At 34.1% G+C, this 19238-nt stretch overlaps 3 long non-coding RNA genes across 6 annotated transcripts; all 3 read left to right on the forward strand.

Annotated features, from left to right (window-relative positions):
• The first annotated feature begins 8937 nt into the window (after nucleotides 1-8937).
• Nucleotides 8938-11220, forward strand: LOC114164243. 3 transcript variants are annotated; one of them, XR_003599513.1, is made up of 5 exons: nucleotides 8938-9518; nucleotides 10091-10269; nucleotides 10570-10633; nucleotides 10719-10965; nucleotides 11043-11220. It is a non-coding gene; the product is annotated as an uncharacterized LOC114164243 (long non-coding RNA). The 3 variants fall into 3 exon arrangements; XR_003599515.1 differs by having other exon boundaries at nucleotides 10922-10965; XR_003599514.1 differs by having other exon boundaries at nucleotides 10922-10965; nucleotides 11068-11174.
• A 39-nt stretch (nucleotides 11221-11259) lies between these two features.
• On the forward strand, nucleotides 11260-14562 carry LOC114164242. 2 transcript variants are annotated; one of them, XR_003599511.1, is made up of 6 exons: nucleotides 11260-11519; nucleotides 11591-11761; nucleotides 12415-12563; nucleotides 13735-13850; nucleotides 14094-14237; nucleotides 14315-14562. It is a non-coding gene; the product is annotated as an uncharacterized LOC114164242 (long non-coding RNA). The 2 variants fall into 2 exon arrangements; XR_003599512.1 differs by having other exon boundaries at nucleotides 12415-12540.
• Nucleotides 14563-17788: 3226 nt separating this feature from the next.
• LOC114162888 lies at nucleotides 17789-18258 on the forward strand. Its single transcript, XR_003599311.1, has 3 exons — nucleotides 17789-17857; nucleotides 17978-18079; nucleotides 18196-18258. It is a non-coding gene; the product is annotated as an uncharacterized LOC114162888 (long non-coding RNA).
• Nucleotides 18259-19238: the final 980 nt, after the last annotated feature.

A 19238-nucleotide genomic window follows, 5' to 3' on the forward strand; every position in this document is an offset into this window, starting at 1 on the left:
CAACCTGTAACAAGTAAAGTTGCTTATTAGGACACTTATGGGTAGGTGTAAATGGGGCATCGCAGGTGAAACATAACCCTTTTTCACGCTGCAAATGCATCTCTGCCGAAGAGAGTTTTTGAACATTAGATGTGGTGGGTTTTGTTGAAATGATGACCTGACAACAAGGGAAGGTAATATAGGGGATAGACTCGTGTTTTTGAGTGTTTGGTGGGTCATGGCAAGGGTATTGGTGGAAGACGTCGGTGACGAAACTACATTCTTTCCAACAACATATTTTTGCTTCATATAATTTGGTTAAGGAAACTGCATGTAACATTGAAGTAGGTTCCTGGGCTATGACATCCCTCCGTATGTCAGATCTGAGACCACGGTTGAAACAATCTAACAAAGCATCAGCAGTGATACCATATACACGATTTTCCAGCGCAGTGAACTCTCGATGGTACTCTTGCACAGACCCCAGTTGATTGAGCTTAAAAAAAGCAGATCGGGGAGCTTCGTATGGTGAAGGGCCAAATTTCAGTTTGAGTGCAAAAGTAAATCCCACCTATGACTAAAAGGGATTGTTCTTATCCATGCTAGGGTATAACATTTGTAAGACCCAGGTTACAACATCAGCATCCATGTGAATAGCAGCGATGGTTAAACGTTGAGCATCCGGAATATTATAGTAAGTGAAAAATTGTTCAGCCTTAAAAATCCATTCAAATGCATTAGATTCATTGAATCGAATAGGGATGGCAATTACGTCCTAGCCCGTCAGGCCGACCCACAAGTCCGCGAAAAAAATGCGGGGTGGATCAAGGTAGTGAGCTTACAGTGACCCGACCCGCATAAGCATGCGGCCCACATAAAAAGTTTTAAAAAAAACTTGCACTTGTGTATATTAATTACTTTTTTTATGGACTCTTGCATTAATGTTTCAAATTTTTGTATATCTGGAAAAGACAAGTATTATGTATTTTTTAATGTGCTAAAATTTAAAGAATACATTGTGTATGTCATAGTATGAATATGAATAGATTTAATTATGCTCTTGGTCCCCATTTTGGAGTCAAAATCTCAAAATGGTACCCATATTTTTAAAAGTCTCAAATTGGTCCCTTTTTTTGTTAAAACGTCTCAAGTTTGCTCTTTCTGTTAAGTCAAGGTTGACGCCGTTAGAGGGAGTGTCACGTGTCAGTTCCTTAATTTTTTTATTTTTTTTTAAATTGCCACGTGTCAAGTTGTCATCGTGCCACGTGGCAGTGACTGAGTGATGGGCAATGACAGTGATACGTGTCAGTATTATGCTAGGTGTCATTTCCTTAGTCTCAATTTGGTCTCTTTATTTTAATTTTTGTCTCAATTTAGTCCCATTTTTTGTAAAAATTAGCAATTTTGTCCCTCTCCAAATTGAAATCAAATTTAATTTCTATATAAATGTACACAAATATTTTCATTAAAATTGATATTTTAAGTAAATATTTTTAACCAAATTAAGTTCATTTAATTAATATTTTACATTGAACTTTATTTAAAATTGTTTTAAAGTTGTTAATAGAAAATAATGTTAACAGAAAAAAATTCATAAATTAACTAGTTCATGCAACAATAAAAAACATATAAATTTAAAATTTGAAAACAATTTTAAGTAAAGTTGAATGTGAAACACAATTTTAAATAAACTTAGCTATGTTAAAAATATATAATAAAAATATCAATTTGAATAAAAATATCAAATTTAATAAAAATATTTGTATAACATTTATATAAAATTAATTTTTGTTTTAATTTGGAGAGGACGAAGTTGAATTATTTTTACAAAAATAGGGACTAGATTGAGACAAAAATTAGAATACAAGAACCAAATTGAGACTAAGGAAATGACATCTGGCATAATACTGACACGTGTCATTGTCACTATCACATCACTCTGTCATTGCCACATGACACGATGATAGCTTGACACATGGAAAAATTTCTTTTTTTAAAAAAAAATTCAAAAAAAATTCAAAAAATCGAGGAACTGACACGTGGCACCCCATTTATCACCGTCTAGCCAGACTTAACGGAAAGGACAAACTTGAGATGTTTTAACAAAAAAAGGGACCAATTTGAGACTTTTAAAAATTTGGGTACCATTTTGAAATTTTAACTCCAAAATAGGGACCAAAGACATAATTAAACCATATGAATATGATGAAAATGTTGAATTATCAATTATCATTCAACTTCCCAAAGTCTTTACATAATTTTGTGAACTTCTTAAAGTTTCCCAATTTTTAAACATTGAAAGTTTTATCATAAAATTAAAAAAAAATATTAAAAAAATATTAAAAAAAGAAAAAAAGGGCAAGCCGTGGGCCCGCGAGCCAAGTGCAGGGTGGGACGGGTCAGTGTTTGCATCCTACATAAAGTGTGTGGGGCGGAGCGGGCCAGCCCGCATTGTGCGGGCCTTATGCAGGTCGGGCCTAAATGGGTTGGGCCGGACCGCATTACCATCTCTAAAATCGAAAAAAAAAAAAACAGCTTGACATTTATAACCTGAAATGGAAGAGTATAGGCATTCGAATTTTTCTGTCCAAGAGATTGCGAGGATGCAACATCCGATTTCAAAGCGGCAAGACCAGTCTCCGTGTTCTCAAAACGCATAGCATAATCAGCATGGTGTAATTCCATCATTTCCATTATACGTCTAACATCAGTTGACAAATTTTTAAGCTCTATGCTAATATCCTTCAAACGAGTGTTTTTCGCCATAGACAAAATCAGTGAAAACACCAATGTAATGATAGAAATAATGGGAATAAAGTAACAGAGTGAGGTGAATCAAGGAAACAACTTTGTAGTATTATTTACTATTGTAGAGAAAGAAACCAAGGAGAAGGTTGCTAATAAAAGCACCATACAGATAAATACTAAGAGGCAATATTCAATAGAGACCAAATTCCTCCCCTTCCCCCTCCCTATGCTAATGACCTATATATTTAGTTACTGCCCCACACCTTTTCCCCAAATCACACGAGTTTGTTATACTCCTGCCAGTTGTTTTGGTTGCATATTCCCACTAACCATTTCCAATTCTATCGTTGCCTCCTTTTCTAATATAACATGTTGAATTTGTGTCGCCAGAGGAACTTTGTTATTTTGTTTTACTATATTTTTGTGTTTTTTTAAGTTTTAAGGGTTTTATGTTTGAGTTCCTATGTTTGTTCATCATAAATTATTTTTGCACTGGTGAGAATTGCAGAAGTAATTTCGTGAAAATTGATTGCTAAATTCGAACTATAATTATATATTTATCCGAAGTTTCTAATACCATGTTGAAAACAAATTGTTGATTCATAACGTTCATCAATAAATGTGGACCGATCGAGAATTGTTGAAAACAAAGCACGTAGTTTTTTATTTGTTGAACCATTTTCTTTTCAACGATCGTCTTTCTTCTACCTTCTCTAAGCTGAGTTCTAAACAGAAAGAATTTTGTTTAGATTTGATACTAATTATATCTGCCTTTCAAAAAAATTTCATTGTGCATAAAATTTTGTAATTTGTTACATCTACCAAAAAATGTCTAATCTACCAATCATCTGTCAAAACTTTTCCAAACATAATTCATTTCAAAATATTCATCAACAAGCACAATAGAAATTAAGCATTTATCTTCTTAAAAAAATCGTAATAAGTTAAGAGATAACATTTTCCCAAAAGAAATTAATCCAAACACAACGGATGATATAGAATAAATCATTTATCTCAAATGCATATCTCAATATATTATACCATATACGACATAATTAATTACATATTAATTTAGACCATATATGACATAATTAATTACATATTAATTTAGAAACTAATTTATTTGGTAGCAAAATACTTATTAACTAATTAGTGTTTAATAACTAATTTTCTTTGTTAACTACAATATTGATAACTAAATTTTAAAAATCAATCTAGAGACCAGTTATAATTTCTTATGCATAACAATGACTACTTTAGTAACGAATAACTTTTTATTTTATATATTGATATCTAAATTGGTTACTATAATAATTAACAACTTTTGTCCAGTAAGATTCATTGTTAATCAGATTTGTAGTGGTCAAATATTTAATGAAAAAAAGCATAAACATTTTCTTTCTAATGTTATATATTAATAAAAAATATAATTTTATAAATATCAAGAATAAAAATCAAATGAATGTAAAGAAAAATTAAAAAATAATTTTATGTGTGTCATGAAAAGAAGTTACAAAAACCAAATAAAAGTTAATTAATATAGGTTTTTTTATTTTACCTGAAGACTTAAAATGTTTTAGTAATTTAAAACCGGTTAGAAAATGAAAAGAGTAACTCATACTCAATTTTAAAATAGTAAAAAACAGAAATTGTCTGTGCTCATAAATATCCAATCAATACAAGATTTCAAGTGGAATTATAATTATATATTTATCAGGAGTTTCTAAGTATGATGTTGAAAAGAAATTGTCGATTCATAAAGTTCATCAATAAAAATATGGACTGGTCGAAAAGTGGAGGGAGTTCACTGAAAATACGTAATTTCATTGACTTTACAATTATTTATTCTTTCTACCTTCCATTTCAAAGCTCTAAGTTCTAAACAAAAATAATTTTATCTTGATTTAATACTACTTATAATTGTATTTCAAAAACACATGGATTATGCGTGAAATTTTTTTAATACATTTTTTACATCTACCAAATAAGTTTAATCAACCAATATCCGTGAAAATCATTTTTAAGGATCTTTCCATTACTCAAGTCTCATCTAGAGCATTTGACAAGAAACATTTTTTAAGTTTCTTCCATTGGTCAGCCATTCCCATCTCACTAAAAAAAAAAAAAATTATTACCCATGCATTATTTCTCATAGATTTTTTTTCATGAGAAAAAAGTGTATTTCCCATAAAATATTTCCCACGAATTTTTTTCATGAATAAAAACTGCATTTTTCACGAAAACCTTTCCATGGATAAAAAGATTATTTTCCACATATTATTTCCCACGTATTTTTGTTCATGGATGATAGATTTTCCTTCATAAAGTTCGTGTGTGGTACCACTTTAATTAAGAGGTGTTCTTCCTATTATGTTCCAAAAAGATTCCGTTTCATGAGACTTCACCAAGGAGAGAACTAGTCCATGTACTTGTTCATATTGATTTTGAATTTTAATTAGACTTCAAAGCAGGATAAGAACATAGTATTATATCCTTTCGTTATTGTACTGATCTATTTCCAACTAATGGCAACCTTAACTAGTATGATATTCCTTTTTTTAACCAACTTCCATTTCAACCCTCATCAAATCTAGATACCAATGCAATGATTTTGATCCATTAGGTTCTTTGATTTGTTCAGAAAATAAATGAGAAACAAGAAAACATCTTTGATTATGATTAAAACGAACAATCCCAAATAGACCAAAATCCAATTTCGGGTAATTTCTTCGTGAACATATTCTTATTCTTTTTGCCTTTCTTTTATCAGACTTCAGGCTATCACTCTCTTTTGGACATTAGCAAGCAATCCATACATCAGGAGCATTATATCTACCGAGTCAATAAGAAAGTTGTATGGTCCCGAAATCCGGTAACAGAAGGATTCCACTAGTCTCTGAATAGAGAAACAATCAATTTGTGATAAGCATAGCATTAGATAGTTGTACAAGACAGAAGTAGCTAGTTCAGTAAGCCTATTATACATATCATAGCCGAACTGGATGGCTACTATGCTACTACTACTGAAAAGATGATTTTCTACATATTATTTTCCACGTATTTTTGTTCATGGGTGAAGCTGATATTTCCCATGCATTTTTTTTCCACGGAAAAATTTTCAAGGCTAAGGACATTTCCTATAGATATGTGTTCATGGATATATATATATATATATATATATATATATATATATATATATATATATATATATATGGGTATTTGCTAAAGTTAAAATAAAATTATGGGATTGGTGGGAAATTAAATTAAATTTACTTTAATTTAGAAGTGAAAAATTAGTCTCAATTCTCACTCATGACTCAACCACTCTCACTCACGACTCAAGTCACTCTTACGTTACACCAACAACCCAAGGTCGCGCTGCTCACCCATCACCTTGCCTTCTGTCACTCACCATTCCTTTCTGTCATTGATGTCGCCTGCTACTGTCAAGGGCACTATCGAAAGGAACAGAAATAATAATAATAATGCATGCTTACAGACGAGAATCATAATCCCTTTATGCAACTTTTATGGTAACCTCTTGACTAAAAATTACTTATTTAAAAGAAAAAGAAATGAATATAATAATAAACCTCATTTATAATTAAGTATTTTCTCAACACGCCAAATAAAAAAAACCACGGCATTCAATTATTACAATTATAAAACGTTTATAAAGCCAATACAAAAATAGTCCATAAAACTTCCATGAAGAAAACTAGTAAAACTCCCATAGTTGTCTCTCCACTCTATCTCTAGGCATCCACACGTTCACCTGGATTAACATCTGCTTATATATAACAAGTTACATGATCATCGCCAAACACACAGAGATAGGGTGAACTCAATTACAAAAAACAAATACAACATGACATAATTAAAGCATCTCATAACCATGACCCGTGTTAGCATCCCCAATCCTCAACCCTCCATTTCCAAACACTTTGTTAGATGCATCTTGATTCTACACCCTTTGATGAGTACACTGGTCGATCTTTGCTGCACGAGTGTCTACTCGCCCCTCCGACTACAGGCCACCACCTAATAGTCCACATGCGGGAATAAATTGCCACGGCCACAATCTGCGACACCAAGTGTAGTTCCCCAAAACGAACCGTAATCCATAGTTGTCCCCAGACTAGCAAACTCATCCAGTTACATTTAAGAGGGCAATCTTCTAGAACCTCGTCGTACGAGCCACGATCTCGCACACTCCACTGGACTTCCTAAACCACCAAGCTACAATCTCGAGTGACCACGTGCTACCCCAATACAAGTTACACTCGTAACTGGGCCCCCAGCCAAAGCATCACATCATGGCCTTCATCCAAAGCCGTGTAGAAATCATCCTCGCGATCCAACTCTACACCCAAAACCGTCTAGCGCACCTCTCGCGTCGCTAGGCAGAACCTTGTTCCAGACCGCTTGGCGATCTCCTCATGTCGCTAAGCGACACGCCTTTCCCAATACCTCTGCTAGCCAAACTCTGCCTTGAGAAGCCTCCCCTGCCGCCAGGTGCTACGCGAATCCAGTGGCCACTACCACTGTTTTGGTTCTTATCGCCTGGTGGCCCGTCGCCGTCGCCAGGCGCTATACCAATAACGCAATGCTACTAGTTTTTGGCACATTGGGACATGTTCTAATGAACCTCAAACACACAACACACATTACATAGCACCCTTGAAATTATTTAGTCATAACATTATGATTAAATTATCATGCCACACAATCTATAGCTTCCAAATTGAGGGCATACTACTATTCACCCCTTATGCACTCCATTATATCCTCATTCATAAACTGAATGGAACAGGCCTTACCCCACTTCAATCAACATCCCAACTGATATATAAAACAGTCCCAGCAGGCAGTATCAACATCACAGTTAAACACCAAGCATTTCTTTACATGCATATTATCCCAATTATTGTCCTTTCACACATATCATTAATTATTAATCGTGTAAGGTTTCTTCCCCACATTTTATGTTCATTTCCTAAAATCATGTACTAGATGTCCTGATAATCAACCCCAGAACACGACGCGAGCAAAATCCCCATGGTTGCCTGAGTTTGATGTGTCGCCTGGCGGTAGTGCATGACCCGCCAAGCGATGCATACAAATCCTGGGAAAAATCCTAGATTTTTCAAGCAAAATGAAAATTATTTACAGATATCCAATCATATCAAAGTACACTCGAGCATACATCAAGGATTCATCCAAACAACCTCAACCACACAGAAAACTCAAGAAAGCTTCATGAGCCGCCAGGCGATTTGTGATAATTTTTATAAATTTATTTTGCTTAAGCCAAAATTCGAACCCATGACCCTCCAATATCAATTTTGCAATTGCACAACCAATTCATATTTCGTGATAATTTTTATAAATTTAGAAATTTATACACTACAAAAAAATTACATTTAACGGGAGTTATTTAGCGAAGGTTAATATAACCTTAGCAATTGATTAACTTAACTAAGGTTTTTAAAATTTTCGTTAAATTCCAAAGGTTTAGTGTTAAACCTCTATAAAATAGTATAGATTTTTAAAACTTCCGTTAAATTACAAAGGTTTAACTTTAAACCTCTAAAAAATAGTGTAGGTTTTTAAAACCTCCCTTAAATTACAAAAATTTAATGTTAAACCTTTAAAATATAGTATAGGTTTTTAAAACCTTTGCTAAATTACAAAGATTTAATTTTAAACCTCTAGAAAATAGTCTAGATTTCTTTCAAACTCCAAATTCAAACTCCATAAAATATATACCATTATTACTTATAATATTTTTGCCAATTTATTTCTATGAAAATATCTGTAATGTTCTTTAAAAATTATTTATTAAAAAAATACATGTAGATTATTTTCTTTCACGTAAATTTTTTTTATATAAAATTATCCGTAATTATACTTATTATAATTTATTTTTTAATAATTAAATTAAGTATTATTTATTAAAAAAATATTTTATTGAAGTAATGGTTAAATAAACCGCTAAAATTATTTTTATTTCTGATATTTTATTTTAATCGTCACCGATTATATTATTTTAAACTTAGTGAGTCACTAAAAAAAATATAATTTATATTCACAGTATATTTTTAGCGGTTATAATAAATCGTTAAAAATTAAAACAAATTTTGTTAATTATTCAAATCGCTATAAATTTTATACTTAAATTTTCCACTTCAATAAACAATGGTCCTTTTCGTTCAGCGTTGTCTTTTTTAAAACACAATAACGCATTCCGAAAATGGCTATTCTTCTTCCTCATCCACTCCAACCAACGCGTGTCCAGCGGTGGCAACGTTTTTCTCTTCATCGGCGACGACGTTTTTCTCTTCACCGGCGACGACGAGGAATTTACAGTCCTAACCGATGGCGTCTTCCCTTTCTCTGCACCGGCGTTGACGAACTCGTAGCCCTAGCTAGCGGGCGTCTTCCCTCTCACGACGACGAACTCCCAGAAACAATGGCTGCTCATAAGGCACAGAATGATTACTTCTGCAATTCGCCCGAAACTTTTTCTGGAGATGAAAACTTGAATCTCAAATGTTTCATCACCATTATCCTGTGCTATTACAGTTTTTCACTTTTGCTGCTGTATCTTCATGCTATTTAGTAAATTAGTTTCTAATCTAAAGCACTACCTCAGGTTTTGGGCACACATTGTAGTTGCTTATGCATTTACCTTTTGGACATGCTATATTTTATCCAAGGAGTATGAAAAAGTTGCCGCAATGAGATTGCAATTTCTTGCGTTAGAAAAACGTCGTCCTGATCAATTCACGGTAAATTTGATTTTTCTCCATTTTAACAATGAACTTTTCTTTGTTTATTGTTGCGTACTTTGGTTCTGTTTTTGTCTACCACACTCACTTTTTTTGAGTTTGGGCAGCTTTGAGATTGAGACGAAGTAATGAAACTTTAATGTTTTATTTCTTGTGTTAAAGGTGGTAAGCTGCTTAGTCATTTTTTCTAGACCTTACTTTACGACTCTATAGATTACCAGTGAGGAGTTGCTGGTCATAGGCAAGCATATTAACATTCTAGCTATCTATGGAAGGTGTATAAAAAGGGTATAAAAGCATATCGATAATGTAGTGATGACTGTTATGCGACTTTTAGAAGCTATCTTAGTATATGCTTATTGCATCCTTAGTAATGTGTCCTTCATTCAATTCACCAAATTACTGTACATTCCAGAGTTCTGAGAACCAACTAATACTTCATATTAAGTCAAGATATTTTCATGTGGATAAAACCATACGTAATGATATGTATTCAATATTTCAATTACTTAAAAGCTTATGATTAATGATTGGATTTTTTTTTTTTCAATTTTTCTTTGCTATGAATACAGATCACATCAGCAAGGAAAGTGGTGGTGAAACTCATAACACAACACATAAGGATATGAGTTCTATGTATCATCAAGAACAAACAGTTCAACCATGTCAGCTTAGCTCATCAATCCATTATGGTGGCTAGGACATATATTTTCGTCCTAAGAGTACACAAGATTCTGAATTCAATTCTTTGGTGATTACAGTTACTATTGTTTGTGTTATATAGTCATTTTCAAAGTGTATAACCAAAAGACCAGAGTAGATGTGTGTGTACGAAAGCATTCATGTCCTGCTAACCCAAATCAAATGTAAATATGTTGCAAGGGAAAGAAGAATTATTAGATTATGTTGTTAAACTGATCCCTAGATAGAGTTTAAGACAATTTCAGATATCTAACCAAGAGTAAATAGTTATTATTTGTCTATGTTGTATTTTATTTCATTGATACTTTTATCATACTATTAGGAAAGCCTAACATGATTTTTTATTTAGATATACAAGAAAGACGGGGTTGAAGATGATTCAGAAACTGCTTCAAGAGGAAACTGGTGGCAAGGTAATATATATATTAGTATTGATTTCACAATTGGCCTCTAGTGTTCTAGTTGTCTATCACAAGTTTTTTATTCATTTTTTATCAGTTACTTTGATCTAGTGATTCAGTTGCCCAGTGTTTTTAAACTTTGCATCCATAAAGGATACAATAGATATAGGAAACTTGATAGTTACTACAAGAAACGAATATTCATTTCCTAAGGGAAGTGGAAGGGATAAGAGTGGATCTATTAGTTTTGTTGATCGGCTAGTGGCACAAGAAATGACAGAAACTGATTTACATTTCAAGATCTCTCAAAGCCTGTTGGAGCACATGATACAAAACGATTTGAGGTTAGCGTTTAAAATATAAGTCACTGTGATCTATTATCTTTATTATTACCATTATTATGTATGCTTCTTATATTTAGGTATTTGAATATGGTTGAGTTGCAGGCTAGGGATCCAAATGCAGATTTAGCACATTTCTTTGATGTGATAGGAGGGAGTGGCACTAGTGCACTCATAACAGCTTTGTTAGCCACACCAAGCCCTCATGATCCTACTCGTGCTGCCTTTACTCCTGCACAAATTGTAGACTTCTACAAACAAAATGGCCCTCATGTATTCAATTCATCTAGGTATAATAACACCATTAATATTCTTAGAACATCATCAATATTAACAATTAACCACAAATCATAATAACATGCTTTCGTTTTGTGTTTGTGATATTGAAACAACCAACATGCAAACATGGAAAAGATACGCAATTTGACGAGGAGTTTTTACACAACATAACTCGTGAACTGTTGAAGGACACACGACTTAGTCAAACACTGACTAATGTTGTAATCCCAACTTTCGACACCAAGAGACAAAAGCCAGTTATATTCTCAAACTACAAGGTTAGCACCATATGCATTTATTATATTTTTCTTTACTGAAAAAAAATAATATAAAAGTTTTGGTGATGTAGGTTGAGAAGTATCCCTACTTCAATGCCTTGATGTCTGATATAAGCATATCGGCTTCAGCAGCACCCACTCTTCTTCCACCCTACTATTTTCGGAATGATGGTGTTGACTTCAATTTGATTAGTGATGCGGACTTGAGTATGCTTAGTAATGATCTAGTAAATGGAAATCCGGTAAATTAATTTCGCTATTGATTACAATTATGATCAAATTAATTAGATGTAAATTACGATGCATGGATACTTATATATACTGTTGCTTTCCCGTGTTTTGTGCTGTTCTGTTTTCAGGATTTTTAATCCGTCTCTATTATCTTGTTTTTCTGCTATCTGGAGGAACTTTTTTTACCCTATCCAAAAAAAGATAAATAGAACCGTGCACTCACAAAGAAAAGGAATATGTAACTTTTATGCTAGTATAATTAAAGCTATTAAAAAATATTCAAAATTGATCAAATAGATACCAAATTGACTTGTTAAATTTTTTTAACCATTTTTTAACTGAAATTATCATATTTCATGAGCTCTATATACACAGCTGATTAATCTATTTGGAAACATGTTACTAAACCAATTAAGAAGAAGTAAATAATTTTCTGCACTCACAGGGCTTTAAATATGCGAAAGCATTTATACCTTGTGAACATTATAAGTGGTTTCCTGTACTTGAATTGAAAAGTCTGTTGGGATTTGAGGAGCAATGAACCTGCACAAGACCAACTCAGAAAAAGAAACAAAAAGAAAACCAGCACATAAAGGGTTCACTCAAAACATGTTACTGCAGAATTTTTATCTGTCTAATCCATAAAAAAATTGGTATTTTGCAGCTGTACCATGAATGTTCTCCTTTGAAGCTATCAGCTATTGTCGTGAGTTTGTTGGGAATGACAATGGCTTTGTCAGAAAGCTTATCACTTCCATTGGAGTCTCGTTGTAGTTGAAGGGAGTTCATGGTAATAGAGTTCATTCGAAGCCTGTAATGTTTCTCATTCTCTAACTTTATATATATATATATATATATATATATATATATATATATATATATCAATGTTATATTCTAATGTGTAATAATTATCATAGCAGAATATTTATTTTGAATATTAATATTATTCTATTATAACATATTTTAACAGAATTCATGCTCCTAGATTTATTTTTTTGGTTACTGATCATGAATATGTGCTTAAATTTGTTTTCTTAGTTTGTGAATGTGAGAGGATGTTTTATTATTAATCTTCAATATACGGTTCAACTTTGAACCCTCATGATTCATTATTTGAATCCTGATTCAACTACCATTTGTATATAATATAGGTTAGTATCTGGACCATAATCCCATTCAAACCTTTATTTAATGCATGAAATTAAAGACCATTAGGAAATCCAAAGTTCCCTCCAAACTGGAACCCTTTGTCTTGGCAACAGGTCTCTTGAAGCTAAGGATATTTCTCACAAAGGAGTCAAAGATGAAAATCGCTTTGTTTTGGGCCAAGTTAAAAAGATATATTTGCCTCATGTTGAAATATTTAGTGGGGCTAAATGGCCAAAGTTTATGTCACGTAGTATAGCCTTTTAAAGGATCAATGGTCAATACTGAAGTTGTTCACCTAATTTTTTATGTTTGTCATGCTATACAGTGAAAATATTTTTTTATGTGACTCATGGTTATTTGGCAAATAGAAGAGGCCTGAACGATAACAAGTTCACATGTTTCCAGTCTCTAGTGTCTACAATTATTTGCATGAGCAATGGAAGATTTGTTAACTAGAAAAATTTGATTTGAAAGTTTAGTTTATCTGTGAATACACCTTATTTTCAGAAGTTAATACTTTTTTTGTGGTAACACTTTACATATTTTCACCATGTGAAATATTTATCCGTGCTGTAGAAGTTATGATATAAAAGTGTACATTAATTAGTGATGTGAAATTAAAGCATGCATTATCAATTCATAAAAATAAAGCTTTTGGTGTGAGACAAAAAGTTGTCCACACTTGAAAGAAATCTGTAGTCTCCCAAACCTTGTATATAACCTTCTCGACCAGTATTGTTTAATATTTTTTACAGTTCCTCTCTGATTCTGATATACCTTTTATACCTTTAGAGAGCAACAAGGAATCTTCTCATCAATATATTTTTTTTTCTAGGCATTTGAATGGAACTGCTCTTGGTTCTTTTGTGCGGCCTGCTGTTCTAATAACTGATGCTTACAATGCTTTGAACAATCAGCCTTACAGACGGCAAAAGGACAAAGAATTTGGAGGTAACCATCTTTTTAATCCTGTAACTTCTGCAATGTGACTGAGCTAAGCAGGGTTTTTCCATTTTTTTTTGTTTTTGCAATAGCCATTAAGAGTAAGCTGTAATATTTTATGTCTGGTACATTCACTTATGAGGCAAACATGTACTTTTAATCTTGACCAAGAAGTGAAAAACAAGAAGTGAAACCATTTATAATGTTTATGTGTTTTTTACGATTTTAATAATAGATTGTGTTCTAATATAGGTCACTGCATTAAAGTCACAATTGGATGAACAAAATAAACGAAATGAAGAACGTGACAAAAGACTTGATGCAATCATGAACTTCTTTTCTCAAAATTATCAAGGTCAATTGCCTCCTGAGTTGACTATGTTCAATCCTACACCGGTAATTTTTAAGATTGCATAACTTCTTTTATTTTTCAGAGTTTATATTTGTAATTATGATTCACATTTATATTGTAGGTTTCTGATCAAGAAAGTGTGAAAACTAATACAACAAGTTCTGGACATGACGAAAATCATATGTGATAGTTCAAGAATATAATATAATGTGGAAGTTAATTTAATCATTTAATGTTTTGAGAACTATTGCAGTACTTCATGATAGTTTTTGCTGACTAATATTGTACTTGAATTTGAATTTGAATTCGTATATTTGTTGTACTTTGATATACATTTAGTCATCTATAAATAATTTGTCAATTTGATGAGTTTATATCTATTTAGGTATAATTTCATTAAATATAGATTAAAAAAATAGAATAAATGTAAATAATTGTGATTGAAAAAATATATATGAATACATAAATGATAAATGATTAAAAAAATATAATAATAATAATTTAAAAATCTATGGTACTTTACGGAGGTTTTGAAATCTATTGTATTTTACGGAGGTTTTGAAACCCAGGGTATTTTATGGGAGTTCTGAAACTTATGTTATTTTATGGAGGTTCTAAAACTCATAGTATTTTATGGAGGTTTCAAAATCCATGATATTTTATGAAGGTTTTAAAATTCATGGTAATTAACCGGGGTTTTAAACTCACAAAACTTAACTGAGATTTTAAAACTTATGTTAAATACAAGAAGATAAAAAACTTTCGTTATTGAATGGTGCTTCCTGGGGTTCATAAAAACCCCGGCTAACACATTCTCCAGAGATGGTTTAGTGGGGGAAATCGAAACTTCGGGTAAAGAACTTAGTAGAGGTTTTAACTCTGGGTAATGTAAAAATAAACTTCCGTTAAAAATATTTTTTCTTGTAGTGATTCTACACATATAATAAAATAATACAATTTAAATAACACACAATTGGCACACATAAGACTACCCAAGTCCTCTCACACAACCAATTACTCTCAATCATTTAAGCTAGTATTATTTCACATCACAAAAATTAGCATTTAATTTTCACTACCCGTATTTATTAAATAATTATTTTATTTAATGATTTAAATTTCGTAGGTCTTACATTTGTCCTACATCAACATATTCAACTACATGTTCCATTGTTTTCTCTTCAAACGGCTTCCCATTGTTGACAAGCCTTTCAAACGTGACATTGCATGAAAATATGAAAAAAAATCCACTTTTCTTTATCCAATTTACTTTTGTTCCAATTCGATTTACTTTTATTCCAATTCAATCCATTTAAAATTCATTTTATAAAAAAATTCAATTCAGATAAAATCCATTTTATTCGATATAGATTACATTTTATATATTTTTTTAATTGGATATCTATTCTTTGAATCTTTTTCAAATATAAAAAATTTAAAATATCCAATTTAAATTTTCATTCTAAATTTTTAGTTGAGTTAGGTCGAAGGTCGAGATACCTATAAATATCTACAATTATTTTTCATTTTTATTTTAAATTTTATTGAATAAAAATGATTTTTTTAAACATAAATTAAATAAAAAATTATTTTTAAAATATAATTCAAATAAGTATACATTAAATTTAATGTAAATAAATTTAATGTTTAAAAAAATAAAAAAATAAATTGAAATCATTTACATCAAAGTATAAACTTTAAGAAAAAACGAATCTTCTAAGATTAATCCACGGTAATCAATGCATGCGTGGTTTGATAATTTTGAAAAAATTAATTTTTCTAAAATTAATTTATCCTAATCTAAGAGCGTTTTGATCATTTTGTGATTCACTATATTTTTTAGCAAGAAAACGGATATTTTGATACTAAATTAGATTCAACTTACAATTCTTATAAATTGTTATTATATTATAATATTTAATTTTATTAGGTTAATATAACATTTTGTTATAAAAGTATGGAAAATAAAAAAATTGGTGTGAAAGAAAGTCTTTTTCAAGCAAAGGCACTCCATGGTTCCGTGAAGTTTCCTCTCTTCTCACTTCTCAGCCCGCTGCCTTTTCTCCCAAGTCTTACACCATCAAGTCATGCTCATGTCATCCTAATTATGATGGTCTATATATACCCCTCTTTCTAAGTTTAATCATATGTGAAGTTTGTATTAACATGTGTTGGTGTTTTGTGGTGGTAATGGAGGGGTAGTGGTGATGGTGGTGGTGGTGTGCTTGTAGTGGTGGTGGTGGTGGTGGTGTTCTGGTTATGGTAGTATTGGTGGTCTAGATTTGGTAGCGGTGGTGGTGGTAGTAGTGGTGGTGGTGGTGTGGGTGGTAGTGGTAGTATGGTGCTCATATTGGTGGTCATGGTTGTGCAAGTGGTGGTGGTGTTGCGGAGATTGTGGGAGAGGTAATAGTGGTGGTGGTGGTGTGGTTGTGGAGGGGTTTAGTGGTGGTGGTGGTTAGGGATGTCAAAATGGGCCCGTTTTGACATCCCTAGTGGTGGTGTGGTAAGGTGGTCGTAGTGGTGGTGATGGTGGTGGTTTAGTGTAGTGTGGGGTGGTTATTTTGGTATTGTATTGTTGGTGGGGGACGAGGAGGAGGTGGTGTGGCTATAATGAGGTGGTTGTAGTGGGGGAAGATGGGTGGTGTGTTGGTGGTGGTTGTGGCTTGGTGGTGTGGTGGTGGTGGTGGTGATTGTGGAGGTGTTTGGTGGTGGTGGTGGTGGTTTAGTGTAGTGTGGTGGTGGTGGTGGTTTGGTAGTTGTACTGCTTATGGTGGGGGTGAGGAGGAGGTGATGTTGTTGTGGTGAGGTGGTCGTAATGGGGAAGATGGGTGGTGTATTGGTTATGGTTGTGGCTGTGGTGGTTGTGGAGGGGTTTGGTGGTGGTGGTGTTTGTGGTTTAGTGGAGTGTGGTGGTGGTGGTTTTAGTAGTTGTACTGCTGGTGGTAGGGGGTGAGGAGGAGGTGGTGTGGTTGTGGTGAGGTGGTCGTAGTGGGGGAAGATGGGTGGTGAGTTGGTGGTGGTGTGCTGGTAGGGATGGTGGTAGTAATAGTGATTATTGTGGAGGTGGTCGTCTTGGTAGTCATAGTGGTAGTGGTTGTTGTGTGGTTGTGGTGTTGATGTTGTTTTGGTTGTGGTTATGGCGATGGTGGTGATGGTATGACGATAATGGTAGTTTTTTTGCAGTTGTAATAGTGGATGTGTGGTGGTTTTATGTTGATTGTGGGGGTGGTCGTGGTGTTATGGGGGTAATGGTTGTGGTGATGGTGTGGTGGTGGTGGTGGTGGTGGTAGTGTAGGGTTGATACTGTGTAGGTGGTGGTCCTAAGGGTAGATATAGTGGTGGTGGTGTGTTGTGGATTGTGATGTAGTTGTTTTGGTAGTGATGGAATTTGTCGTGATGCTAGTGGTATGGGTGGTTATTTTTGTGGTGGTGGTGGTGTGGTTGTGGTGGTGGTCTTGTGGGGTCATGGTGGTGGTGGTCTTGTGGTGTTGGTGGTGGGTAGTTATGGTGGTATTGGTGGTGGTCTTGTGGTGTTGGTGGTGGGTAGTTATGGTGGTATTGGTGGTGGTTGTGTGGTGGTGGTGGTCATAATGGTGGATGTGTTAGTGGTAGTAGTGGCAATGCTAGTTGAGATTGTATGGTGGGGGTAGTAGTGGTGGTAAATGTAAGCTCCATTTTCAGTCTTATGTGTTTGGGCCTGGCCTTTTCGTAGGCCCAAGGCCAGCCCCTTGTAGGACCCAATACTATGTCAAGCCTTCTCACTTTTCACTTGTCTCCTTTTCAGAAACAGCTCCTTCCTCTCCTTCTCATATCTCTAGCAAGGTGCTCTGCTAGGGCACACTACTCTTACGTCTCCAAGCTAAAGATACCCCATTTCTACCTCCGAGTAAGTTGAATCTTAGAGACTTCTGGTCTATTTCTTCTCCTTTACACTATTTGAGCGTGTGGTCGGGTTAGGTTCCATCTCTTAACCTCGTTTTGGGTCCTGGGGTTCTGTTTCAGCTCACTATCTTAGTTCGTGGAGTTGTTGTGCTTGGGTTGCATTCTCTAAGTTGTTGCTCCCTTCTCTTGTGCTTAGAAAGGTAAGGGAAGTTAGGTCCTTTCGTGTTCTTTTTAAAGTGTGTGGTATGTTTCTGCTCTGTGTTATGCTTGGGATGAATTGTATGTGTTCTGGTATGTTATGTTTGAGTATGTGTTTCTGCTGCATGTGCGTGACAATGGCGAGTACTGTCATTCTCGCCCAAGCGAGCTCGTCTCGCCCAAACGAGAGTAGCTGAGACTCGCCCAGGTTCTGCTCGAGCACCTCGCTCAGGCAGAGGGCTCTTGTTTTGAGCGACGCATCGTCTCGCTCAGGCGAGAGTGACTCGTCCAAGTGAGTTCTCGAGGAAGCCTGGTGTTCCTTGCTCGCGTCCTCGTCCAGGCGAGGAACTTTGATTTTTGGGCAAGTAGTGGTCTCGCTCATGCGAGCTGGTTTCGCCCAAGCGAGAGCTTGCAGAGGCTCATTGTTGCAGGACTCGCTCAGGCGACGATGCCTAGCTTAAGCGAGACAGTAGCTGTAGCTTAAGCGAAGGCGTTTAGCCCAAGCGAGAATGGGGCTGGATCTCTGAGCCCATCTAATTGAGCACTCCCAGTACATTCCATTTCCATTTGATAGAATACACTCCTTCTTAGATCTCGAAAATGCAGTGGCAACAAAAGAAGCATTAAGATACTGAAACAGGCAGTAAAAATGTTATAAAAAACTGCACAATAAGATAGATAATCAAATAAGTATACTGAAATTAAAAAAACAGAGTCCAATACCAGCGACGATGCACCAACATCACAAGCACTCAAACATTTAACTAAGGAATGATCACTTTCTTGGTCAGCAACATCTGCAGGAATATTTGCAGTACCAGAAGAAGAGGCAGCATTTGTACTATAGTCAATCTCGATTCCTTCTAATGAAAACAACCTATACAAAAAAACGTTCTTGGAAACATAATTCATATGCAAGTACACTTCATCCTTCATATTATAGCACTTAAACATTTTTCCAATAG

Source organism: Vigna unguiculata, chromosome 9 (genome assembly GCF_004118075.2).
Source record: "Vigna unguiculata cultivar IT97K-499-35 chromosome 9, ASM411807v1, whole genome shotgun sequence".
Taxonomy (NCBI): domain Eukaryota; kingdom Viridiplantae; phylum Streptophyta; class Magnoliopsida; order Fabales; family Fabaceae; genus Vigna; species Vigna unguiculata.